General features: G+C 40.4%; 1 protein-coding gene across 2 annotated transcripts in view; it reads right to left on the reverse strand.

Annotated features, from left to right (window-relative positions):
* Positions 1–12925, reverse strand: part of zhx3a (zinc fingers and homeoboxes 3a) — a 55040-nt gene that overhangs the window by 25283 nt on the left and 16832 nt on the right. The gene's annotated exons all lie outside the window — the stretch shown is intronic.

Consider the following 12925-nt stretch of genomic DNA (forward strand, 5'->3'; position numbering starts at 1 on the left):
GGCCCGGCCGGCTCAGATGATTGGTCGTGCTTTTTACAACACCACGGCTTCCACTGATGAAATTATTTTTGTATATATTTATTGTCAAAGCATTTAATGTATTCTTTGCTATCGGGAAGAGCATTCCATGGAATATAACAAAAGGTGTTTCTGAAGCGAATTACCTACCCCAACTTTAAGTTCAGAAAACACAAGAGAAATCAACTATCAATAATGTTTCAAAAATGATAATTAACTAATATAGCTATTGCAATATCAGTTAAAATAAACACAATCAGTTATTTTTTCCAAATTGTGCAGCACTATTATCAATGTATATATTTGGAGTGTGTGATTTTAGATGACTACATAGCTATTTTTAATGAAGCAAGTGATTTGGAGAGCATGCAAAGCTGTATATTATTAATAATCTACTTGAGGTGATTCTGTTTCCTGGTTCTCCAGGTGCACCATGTGCCACTAAGCCTGGCACAAGCTGTGTTTACGTCTTCATATCTCACTCTCAGCACAAAGGTCCTACTGTAGATGGTGAAAACACGTTGTCGCTCTGGTGGGACGTGTGCTCTGAATGACTCGAGTTATAAATGTATTACTCACTCCGAGCTTTATTGTGACTAATGTTTAACTGTATCAAGGAGACTAAGGTGTAACTTATATCAAGATGTACAGGTAGCTTTATTAGCAGAGCAGAGACCTGTGTGTGGTTCCAGTATGTGACGCAGAGCAGGGATCCAAAGGTGAATGAAAGATGGTGGTTGAAGTTGGTCGACTTTAAAACGTGATCCTTTGATTATCTTATTCTTCGAGATGAAAAGTTAATTATTAGTTAATGTATTTTTGCAGTCTAGTAGTTTTAAACTAAGGCTATCACACTTTTACCCACATTTCAAAGTATCACAGATAATGAATGATGAACTGCCTAAAACACAATATAAATGTATTTTTTGAAATGTTGATACTTAATTACATTACATGTTGCTTGTTAGACGCTTTTATCCAAAGCGACTTACATACTCAGTACTGTGGACAATCCCCACAGGAGCAATTTGGGGTGTCTTGCCCAGGGACGCAACGACATGCTGACTGCACTGGGGTTTGAACCTGATTCGTACACCAACGCACTAATCCACTGCACCACACGCCTCCCAGATTACTTCATATTACAGACTATATACTTCATATTACACAAACAATTCAAAAGTAGTATGTTGTATGTGTACCTAGGTTTACATCTCAGAATCAAGTCGGCCATTATTGTTTTGATTGTTTAGTGAAACAAGTGCTTTTTGTGGTTGCTAAGACTGGTTGAAAGAAACGTATTACTTAAACGACCTGTAGTTAAGTCACATTTGAGGTGTTGTTCTTTGTATATACAGTCTATGGTTTGTACTTGGAAGTCAATTCATGACAGCTTCTGGCACACAACACCAATTTGAATACAAGTTTTAAAATAGTAACAGTAACATTTGGAATAATGTAAGTTCACAACTCAACAAAATATATAATGAATGTATACTTCATTATTCTGACAACTATTTATTATAGTTTCTTAGACACATTATGAGAGGATTTTATCATAAAGGGCTACAACAAATCTGTCTATCGCACATTTGATTGATTTATCAAATAATCGCCTATAACAGCCTGCAGTTTGAAGGAATAGTCAAATCACACATTTTATTGTGGCTAATAATCCTTATCAGAGTCACCTTCATTCGTCCCACAGAGGGGACATTTACATTTGTTACAACAAGTAAAGAGCCAAAGATAGCTTGATGATTCATTAAGAAGCATGCATACAAATGTTTAAAGATAAAAGTAATATTTATAAAATACACATCGAGTAACAGTTTTGAGAAATAGCAGCCAGGTGAAAGTATTAAAGGTGGAAGTATACAGTGTATTGCATACACAGGCTATGGAGATGGCACAATATCCACTAATGGACCCATTGGTTAGTTGTATTTCACCTGTATTGGTGTTACTATGCTGATAGTCTGTTGAATAACTCTGAAGTGTATTCACGTACTCATGTTTATAGCACATACATCTGTTTACAGTCCACATATTTATATATTATTACAATAAGTAGTACTGTATTCCACTGTACAGTATTTCATTTTACATTCAGTTTTATCTTATGCTATTCAACATGTTCTCAGTGTACAGAATCTTGCATTCGACTTGCACCACTTTTTTAATCGTTTATTTGGCAGGGACAATGCACAGTGATGAACACTTAAAACATTCAAATGTGTCAAGCGTAACAGTGCCAGATTTAGCTTTGAGCTAATCTCCATCCGCAGTCCCTCACATAAAACATTTAAGAAGTTTACATTTTACAAACAAAGCAAAAACAAAATACAAGATATGCAAAAGGTGCAAAATAGCAAGAGCAGCATACACAATTATACTGCGTCTCTTGCACTGTTTACTTCCTTATTTCTGTTTATGTGTTAGGTATATTGTACGTCACACTGTTGGAGGAGCCTGGGATTTAACATTGCCAACAACACCTGCATATGAAAATGAAGCCTTTAAATCTTTGAATATAACCTCTGGTTTTGTTTTAAAGAGAAATTTTACAAAATGCCCATAATGAACCATGATTGTAACCACTAACTATATAAAAGAAATGGCAGTTAACTACAGCTTTAACAAACACTAGTGTTATCAATGTTTTTCATTTACAAGATGCCGCTTTGTTACCATGCAGACTTAACATGGCCTGGAGTTTTAACTGCTACTGTACACGGCAATAAGGTGCAAGCAGCAGGCCGCCCTCCTGTGGTGCAAACACATCACCAGCCTCTGCATTCATTATGTGAAATGGTGCAACTAAAGGGAATTGATCCACAAGTAAATACAATGGTGGTGAAATGTGAGAGAACGGTATTTGCTTTTAATTGGCTGCTGCAAAGCAACCACCGTCTGTAATGAAGGAAGCAGTGGGGGATAAAACACAACACCGCCAACTGCACCTATTACCCTCACTGTTACACAGAAGAGCTCCATACTCCACTTCACGTGAGACAATTAAAAAAAACATATCTGTGACTTACTTTTTAAATTATTTGATTTGTTTTACCCTAGTTGAAAGTTAATATTTGTACTTGTTTAGCTTTAACTGTAATCTTTGTTGGATCATACATGATTTAATAATCAGAGAACAAAAAATAAGAACATTAAAACATTATATTTGAAAGAATGTGAAACTAGATGTTACTAACATTATGGGAAATGTTTTACTGTATATCACTCTTCTAAGATTGCAAGTTTGTAATTGGTGACATTACATACATTTTAAGCATGCCTTATGGATAATATCAATTAAATGTCGCGTAGGAGTCAAACCGACATGCTGGGCAGTGGATATGTGGCCTTTGATTAAAAAGCAGCAACAACAAACATTCAAACTAAAATAAACAGCATCCCATTTGTCGTAGAATAGAACCAGCACACCTGGAGTTTGAACCAATACATTTTTTTGACTGTACATGTACGAAAAAAGTACTGGTACAAAGAGTGAATGCTGAAAATGCAAAAGGAATTTTATTTGCCTTTAAAATGTTTTTTTATGTGTTAAAAAAAAGATTTCAACGTTTGATTTTGAAACTATCCAAAAGTATTTCGATAAGATTACAATTTGACTTTGTAATCTGATGTGTTTTGTTACTAATGACAACAACAGCCATGTAATTTGTACTCAGTTACTGATTACATTTCACAGTAATCTGACTGTAGCACTAGCGGCACTCAGCCACCAGAGGGAGCTCTGTCCTCAGCTAAACAATTTGACTGCCTCATTTTATTTACTTCCTTTATAATGAACTCCGGAAATACCCTTTAATGTATATCTTAGAATAAAACAGCAACCTATCTGTCTTTTTCATCACAATGATCCTTAATGATCACGAGTAAATAAATATTTTAGACTATTTTTTATAATTTGTTTCTGATATTAACTGTGAAATGTTCATTTTTAACTTTGCCGAGGCCTCATAGTGAGGAGACAAACAGCCGCCGCCTGATGTCCTCTTCAGGTCACTTGTGATCCCCAGAGATGTAGTGGTGGAACCTCTCCTGCTGCATGCTGGGTAAAATCCTTGTGGATGTCAGCATGTCTGGCAGAAGGTGTAACGTTATATCCTCCCAAATATTGTGTTAACGCCTAATGCAGTTAGTCAGCAGCATATGCTGTTGTGCATAATGACAAATCGCACCCATGCAGATGTGAGCAGCCTTTTCTGTGCAGGTGTAAAATCAGCAGAGGTTAAAGTACAAGCTGAATGTCAAAGGGATGTAGATGGGAATGTATTTGCAAAAACTGTGATTGTCCAGTACACATGCAGATTTGTATGTGGATACGTGTATGCAATGTAGATATGATAACATGTCCAGTATTGGTACTAAGTGTATCTTTTGAAAAGTATTGTACTTATGAACTGTCTTTAATGCTGTTGGGATGTTGGACTATGCTCTGTAGCGGGCATTCAGTATCTGTCTTGAGTTCTTGTTTCACGGTGGTTGTTATTTTCCTCGTTTCTTTTGTATGGTGTTTTTATTGTGAGTGTAAGGTATTGATTTCAATTAAATCCTCCTTATCTATATAACCCAGAACAATTTGCACAACAGCTAATTTCCACAATTATAGTGTATATATTACCCAATGTATATGTATATGTTTCTGTTTCTATATTATATGTCTATATCGTTCTGTTGCAGGGTGAAACTGTCTAATGTAGAGTATTCAAATGGTCATTTACTGTAAATATGTTTATATTAGCTGTTTATGTTGATCTTTTATCAGATGTGTATCTTATTCTATCTTTTAAATATTTTTTACTGAATGCTTGACAAGATTTTTGCAGCGACAAAAGAAAATTCAGAATTTTGGATGAATATAGAATCTATCTATCTCACTATAATCAACCTAAAATGAGCCTCAAGCTTCATCTGGGACAATTTATGTATTGTGTATTGTTCCTGCTAAATGAACAATAAGATAAATAAATGACCAGCCCCTCAGAGTCCCACAGGACACAATAGATCAGGATAATTCAAACAGACAGCACTCGTCAAACAATTGATTATTGGACTGATATCCATCACTGTGTACGTTTATGTGCTTGGGTGTTAATGGACAGATTGGACTTCTAACGGTGGCCCAATGAATGTGTTATGGCAGTATATTCCCAAATAAAGTAAACAAACAAGCGGTGCATTTTGTGTGAAATGTTCAGATTTTGGCTCGGGCTGCTAAAAAGAGCAAACATCAGGTTGGCTCCTGACACCGACTGACAGTCAAACGGCTCTCCTGGTGCTGAACATAAACCTTTTAATTACTGCAAACATGCTTGATGAGTTTGAAGCTTGATTACTTGGCCTTCATTAGTCAGATTGTGAGCTATAGTGACTCCCAGAGGCACAATTTTGCATCTCGAAACACTGCCAGCCTCTGTGTTTAGCAATTACATTTACCCTACAGTACACCCAAACAGGTGTGCGCGCCCCAAATACACCCCCACACACACCCACGCACGAACAGGATCAGGTTTGTACACTCATACTTTTTATTATCACCTTGAACAAGCAGGACTGTATGTAGACATTTCAGGCTGTGTTTTTAATTCTGACTAAAAGAAAACACTGATAAAATGTGCTTAGTGTGCTGAGTCCTACATTGTTGCCTGTCATAATGATTTTGTGTTTACTGTGCCATCTTGGATTTGTTTTTCCATCGGGGCGGCCGGTGCTTGTCACTACAGCGAAGAGGGAGCGTTCTGCCTCAGGCCACGACGCGCTGATAACGAATGTTCAGCTCATTGGAAAAATAAAGCGTGTCTGAATTATGTGCTCAGGAATCTGTCCGTTGTTTGGGTGTGTGAGTCAGACGAGGACGTTCAGTTTGCAAGGCAGTCAGTCACTTCCTGCGTTTTTCTGCTGACGCCAGGCCGCCGTTAGGCTAATGCAGGTGGAAGGTATTGTTGATAGGCTCTTTGTGCTTTATACTGCATGTTGAGCTTTAACACACTGTCCGGCAGCAGCAGCCTTGCCGCTATTTTTAGACGGGTACAGCTGCTCCTTAGCACCCACCCTTAAACCAGCCATTCACCAGAGATTTATGGCACGGGCCCATGAGAAACAGCTGTAGTGTCTTGCCACTTGCTTGTGTAAGGAGTGCGAACTGTGGTTTAATAAGAATTGTATTTAATTTGTTTATGCGTATACACAACAGCTGACGGCAGTATTACATGTGGCTATCAGTGAGTGGGATGCCTCACGCAATCCAACGTTTTAAAACCACAAGATTGGAGCGTCCGGTGCTGCAGCAATGAGTCAGGCTCTGGTCACAAACGCCACCTGGGTCCAACACAAGTTCAACACTTGTGGCGAGCTGCTCCCCCACAGCACCATGTGTCCCTGCATGTTAGCTCAGCATTCTGTATGTGCGCATCTGAAAAACAACATTTTAGTTTGTTCCTGACGAAGGTGACGCTGCGTTTGCTCACGCGACCCCGGAGAGGACGGAGGAAAGATTCCTGGGACTTTGTGTTTTGTTCAAAACTCAGATGTGCCCTTTTGTTAATGACTGTTCCCCTGATACTGTATCTACAGTGTAGCTCACAGCCTCGTCACATGATTACAGTTGTGTAAATTGGCCGGAAGCTTCTATGGAGCTACGGCAGAGAAATTGGCCTGGTGGTGGTAACCTTTATAAGAGTGTGTGTGTGTTGGGGATGGGCGCTAAATAAGCAGCTCCCACAGCCTCACTGTAGCAACTAAGCTTAAGTTTAGCTTATCACTGTCAGTTTGTTGTCTCCGTTATTCAAAAGGACACCTTATCAGTCGGGCCGACTCGTATTTAGCCTTCCCCGCTGTGAGCTCCACACAATGATGTTCTACATTGTTCCACATTAGCTCTGGTGTCTATTTCAGCAGCTCTCTATCCATTTATTGATGCATGTCTTCCATTGATCCAGGCATTGATTTGCCATGCAATCCATTATCCATCTGTCTGTTTCAGCTGGCTTTTAAATGATCCGTCAGATTGAGCTATTAAGGGGAGTAGTGGTGAAGTCCAAAGGTTGGTGATACATTCAGGGAGAGATGGTGCTCTGAGTGTGTGTGTCTGAGTGTGTGTTTGGGGGTCGGGTAAAGGTATTGTCAGCTATTTATAGGTATTCAATCATTTTAAATGAACACAATTTTGGTATTGGTGTGGATCTCATAAGTATAATTGATCATAGAGTAAAATTATCAAGTGCAACACAACATTTGTGGGATTAGATAATTACCAAATGATTGGCAATAACCAAAACTCTGTGTTTAACATTTGGGAAGATTGCTTTTTTGTTAAATATGTCTGCTAAGTATTAAGAAACAGCCAAGGAACAGTTAGCTTAGCTAGGTTTAGCATAAAGATAGGGGGAAATAGGGGGAAACAGCTAGCTTAGTTTGGTCCAAAGTGGAACAATATAATTACCAACCTTTAAACAACTCATTAATTAACACCTTCTAGATTCTTCTTTTAATCTGTACACACATTGAATAATTAAAACAACAATGTGTAGTCTAACATGATGCTACATGCTGAAACTAGCTTATGGCTAAGGGGATTGAGTTAGCTACAGCTATGCTAATTATCTCATAGTTTCATACTAAACAGAGAGATACGAGAGAACAATAAAGGTGAACACTAAATAACTGCTGCATTTGAATATTTCAACATTTTAAATAGTCCTCAATGTTTTGAAGAAATTCTACGGACCTGAAACTTATGAAAACTTTCAGATATCAATTGGATAAACAAAAAAAACTGCTTGGTCATCAAGCTAAAAAAAAACGGTCTGTTTGTCTTCGTTTACGAAAAGTTTACATTTTCAAGGTTTTTACCTGACAACAGCAATATTTAGGAAAAACACTTCCTTTATGCATTCTACCTTTACGTTTCTGGGAATTTATTTCACAGGGATTTTCTTTTATACAGTAACGTAGGCTCAAATGTTTGATGTTTTGTACTTTTCTGAATTATCCAGGTTTTCCAGGGTAACGCTTTAATCTTCCTGTGAGGACACACTTTGAGGAAACAAAGAAAATGCCACCAGCCATGTGGGGGGCTAAAATGTGGGGGATTCCAGATTGAGATGCAAGATGGATTCATATATATTCATGAATTCAGTCAGAAAAGTCAAACGGAAGCAGTATGATAATCTCGCAGTAATTGCATTTTTCCCTCCAACTGTTTTTGGCAGACTCGAGCGCCACATCCATAGACGTGCGACGGGCAGAGCAAGAGTGTTACGGCGCTGAACAGTGGATACACTCTGACCCCGTACCGAAGGCCAGTCAATCCACCGCGGGGTCAAGTGGTGGTTATGCCAAATCCATCGGATTCATGGGTAATGGGATGGCTATCATTACTCTTTAGATAGTCAATTATATGTTTAATTAAACAAGTGAGACATCAGATAATTGAACTATTGACTGGTCTTTCCGAGTCACATTTGTCTTCTGATTCAGGGAGGGGGGAAATGCGGAAAATCATATCAAATTAGTTCGGAGGTATGAGATTGTGATGATCCAGTCCTTTTTTTTCTTTCTAGACAGATGTCCTGACCTCTGACAGAAGAACTTTTTCTGGTTTAATTTTCTGACAGTGCACTCTTTCTCACCCATGCCTCAGGAAATGCCCCCACAAAAAAAACATCCAAAGGGCCATATTTCAAACTATCAAGCTGTTTTTTTCATACATGTCAGTCTGCTGGATACATGTCAGCAGCCGTCGGGAAAGTGCTGACATCGCTGCCCTCCTGTCCAGCAGCCCCGCTCCCTCTGTGTGAACTTGGATTTAGCTCAAGGGTATAGCCACCCTGCTAATGTGATGTAGCTCCGAGAAGGAAACAAATTGGCCTGACGTCTCATACACTGCCTTGTCTTGATTGTGTGATGGCTTCTACTGCTAATGTGTTACGATGGGTAGACCTGCACGGGGAGGGAGACGGGTTTTGTGTGTGTGTGTGTGTTCGAGAGAGAGAGAGAGAGAGAGAGAGCGAAAAAGAGCGAGCGAGCGAGGGAGGGAGGGGGGAAGTGAGGGAGGATGGGGGAAGGGCCTCAGTCTGCAAGATCAGCACAAGTGGAATTGCATTGATTCAGTTAACTGCAGAGTTGGAGCGTGATGTGGAATTCTGTTTATCAAGGGTGGAGTTTACACGATAGGCTCCATTTTGATCTTATTTTCTACATCGCATTCATAATCAGTCCCTGCTCCCTTTTTTACTTTCAGCCATAAAATGTAAGCTCATTATTAAACATATAACTGAGCCCCACCTTGAGTTTGACATGCTTTAATAAGATGAGCACATGTGTGTTTTTTTTTTTTACTGAATTACTGTCTTGATTTAAATGGAAACACATTATTTGTTTCCTCAGTGTTTTTTGCACCAAATTCATCAAAAGGGAAATGCTTGCACAGCTCATGTTTCGATACTGGCAGATACACACTGTAAACAACATTATAATCCGCATTAATCTACAAGATATGATGCAAACATTTGACATCGTGTTCTGTAAATCACCAGGAAATATGCCGCATATTCCGAGTAAATACTGACTTGTGTTGTTATACTCAAGCGGAAAGCCACTGGCCCAGAAACGACATCTGCTGAATCTCCAGAAAAAAATGCTAAATAAACCTCAAACATTGTACTAATTATAGGGAATAGATTGCTGCTTTCTAATTGGCTGCTTATTATTAATAGGGAGTGTTTGAAAACACACAGACAATACTGTAGGCTATTGTCAGACAAAAGGTGATGAATTTACAAGACTAAAAATATAGAAGGCTTATTCTGAAAATGACTAAATCTTGATGAGATTGGCCAATATAATTTTACGACGTGCAGTCTGTCCATGTTTTTGGCATTCAGAGAGAGGATGCACGTATTGTAAATTAACGAGGCCCCCTTTAACACATGCATTTAAAACGGGCATGTTGCAGTATATTTTATTTTCTCCTTTACCTCTCCTCCCTTCTCTTTCCTCTCCTCCGTCTAGCAGTAGGGAATTTGTCTCTAAGGGTTTATCATGACTGCCTCATATTTCCCCCCACCACCCCAGTTTGTCATTTTGCTGATCCAGACGCTTTTCCATATTTCAGTATTCTTATCATCCGCTGGCAGTAAGATGATCCATTTCACTTATTTCTTAGAAGTGTGACTGTAGCCCAAGTCAATATCTGCAGAATGAATTCAGTGAATCACCGAGGAGGGGCAGCTAGTTAGCGTCCGCGGAGGTGGTGGTGGTGGTGGTGGTACTGGTGGCGCAGGACTGTTTTTTTTATACAGAGTCAGCAAGGGTAAAATGTCAAGCATTTCTTAGGGAAGCGGCTCCATAGGATTCCATTTGAAGCTTTAATCTTAATTGAGAGCATCGCACATTGATATTCCATAGGCCTCTTTGCCCTTCGCCTCTCAGCTACTTTCATTTAGAGGACAGCCGTACTGCACTAGAGCATGGGGATTGCTTTGTCAGACAGCCAAGAGGCCAAAGGCAAGGTCAACTCTCTTTGTAACGGTGGCTCGCTATGGAGTGAAAGGCATCCCCTCTTTGATGCCGTCAGTACTTTTGTAAAACATTTCTGAGTCTTCCTGAAGTGACGCCGAGTCTATTTTGACCTTATTTTGGGAAGAGATATTGCAGATAACTCATTTTGTAGTGCATCATATCAGGTACGCACCTTGACAAATTCCTGACTTGTGGATGTAAACACATTCCCCCCCACAGCTCAAGGCCAAAGAAAATGATGATTTAATGCAATGTGGAGTAAAAGAAGACATTTGCATATTGAGCAGTCAGGGAGAGTTCATTTAAGCAGCTGCGAATATTATTCAATTATGCTTGAGATTATCTGAAGTAATCGTTTGATCCTGAGTGTCGACTTCTCAAAGAAGGAAGATATTTGTGCCTCGCAATTTTGGCGTTGCGGAGCTCACAATGGGTGCAGTAGCGTCCCCTAATCCTCAAACAAAGGGGAAGGACTAACTGGCCCTGCAGATGCAGCGATAAGGCCCATGTCATCAAGTAAGGTGAGGAGAGGAGGAAGGTGCGGGACGGCAACGCTCTCGCCGCTCCTGTGGGAAGAGTCGTCATGCCACCTTTCCAGAGGTGATGAAAACAGATGGAAATAAAGACACACACACACACACACACACACACACACACACACACACACACACACACACACACACACACACACACACACACACACACACACACACACACACACACACACACACACACACACACACACACACACACACACACACACACACACACACACACACACACACACACACACACACACACACACACACACACACACACACACACACACACACACACACACAGAAACCGTTTACAGCTGAGTGCACAGCCCCTATCCGTGGGACTGAGGACCGAGCTCGCCTCCATTTCTCATGCTCCTGCCTCGGCCCGCTGCTGACACAGATATACTGTAAAGAGATAGCGGCACAGATAGGTATGCATGTGCATGTCAAAGTAGCCCCCGGGGGTAAGCCGCTCGGAAAACACAGGGAGTGAAGGGATAACATGGGATCCACCTGCCACACTTTCCTCATTAATCTCAAACATTTATGTGACACTATTTGGGAACTACGGCTCGAGATAAGAAGTCTTTGCTGCAAACACAAGTGTTTCTTCTGCTGATGAAACAATGAATCAGGATTAAGGGATTAGTCCTTCAAAGATGTGTTTTACTAGCACATATGAATAACAGGTTTCCTATGCACGGGGCTGTGGCTTCTGACAGATTTATCAGGTGATGGTGGTTTGATAAAGCTTCAGAGAGGCTGCTCCTATTTCAAAGTCTCCTCCTCGGATTCTGTGGGAAAGCCCGACGCTCCTGCTTTCCACTCCTTCCACCGATCAACCACAACAACAGCATTCACTAAACACCTCTGCTGCCTCAGACGAATCAACGCAGTTAGACTCCAGATCTATTCAGACAACAAAGCAGCTGAACTCCTCAGCGGGGCATTGGGAAAGAATCATTAAAGGGAGGGTTCACTTTATCACGGATCAATTCAATCTATTGGAGCCAGGCAGTGATACTCCTTCCAATAACCTACTTTCTAACTTTTAAAGGGGACATGAAAGGATTGTTGAAAAGGCTTTTTTCCCCGCTTTATGTCAAAGGTTGCTGTTTGACAATATCTGCTAATTTAGCAATACATTACACAATCAGGGTCTTTAGACATTTAGTCCTATTGATACTAGGAAACTCAAGGAGATTCATGTTTCTGTCCGGAAAGAGGATGCGCAGGGTCCACACATGAGTCAAAGCTGTTCCTCTCTGCGGGATTTAAATATAGCCCCGCTTGCCATTACTGCTGTCACTCACAGACTTATGGTGACCTTTTGACCTGGCCTGTACAAAAGAGACTTGAAACTGACATGAACACTCTGAAATGTTTTTCACCAGAGCAGCCACACAGAGGCAGAGACGCATTTGAAGCCTGGGTGTTATCAGCTTGATCGTGTGTCATGGTTTTGTTTTCACTCACACATGTCAGATATGTGCCTAATGTTTCATCAGAAGACGGGAGGCAGGCGGACGGGGGGTTCCCACAACAATTGGACAGTTTGAACGGTTTTCAACACCTGATGTGCAGCCTGAGGTCAGAGTTGGTTGGGACATAGCTCAGAGGCCACCCTACATGTGTTGTTTTTCAGGCCGGACATGTTGGTGCTGCAGACCAATGCTCAGCCACGTGTGGGCGGTGTGTTGCTTCACACTGTTCACTTTCTCTTCTCTCACAATGGACTGCTTTTTTGCAGTTTTACATTGGTGAAATCATCCAGTTACTTTTCGACTTTTGCAGACTATAAGGACTTGTAAAGTGAG

This window comes from Notothenia rossii, assembly GCF_949606895.1.
Source record: "Notothenia rossii genome assembly, chromosome: 5".
Lineage (NCBI taxonomy): Eukaryota > Metazoa > Chordata > Actinopteri > Perciformes > Nototheniidae > Notothenia > Notothenia rossii.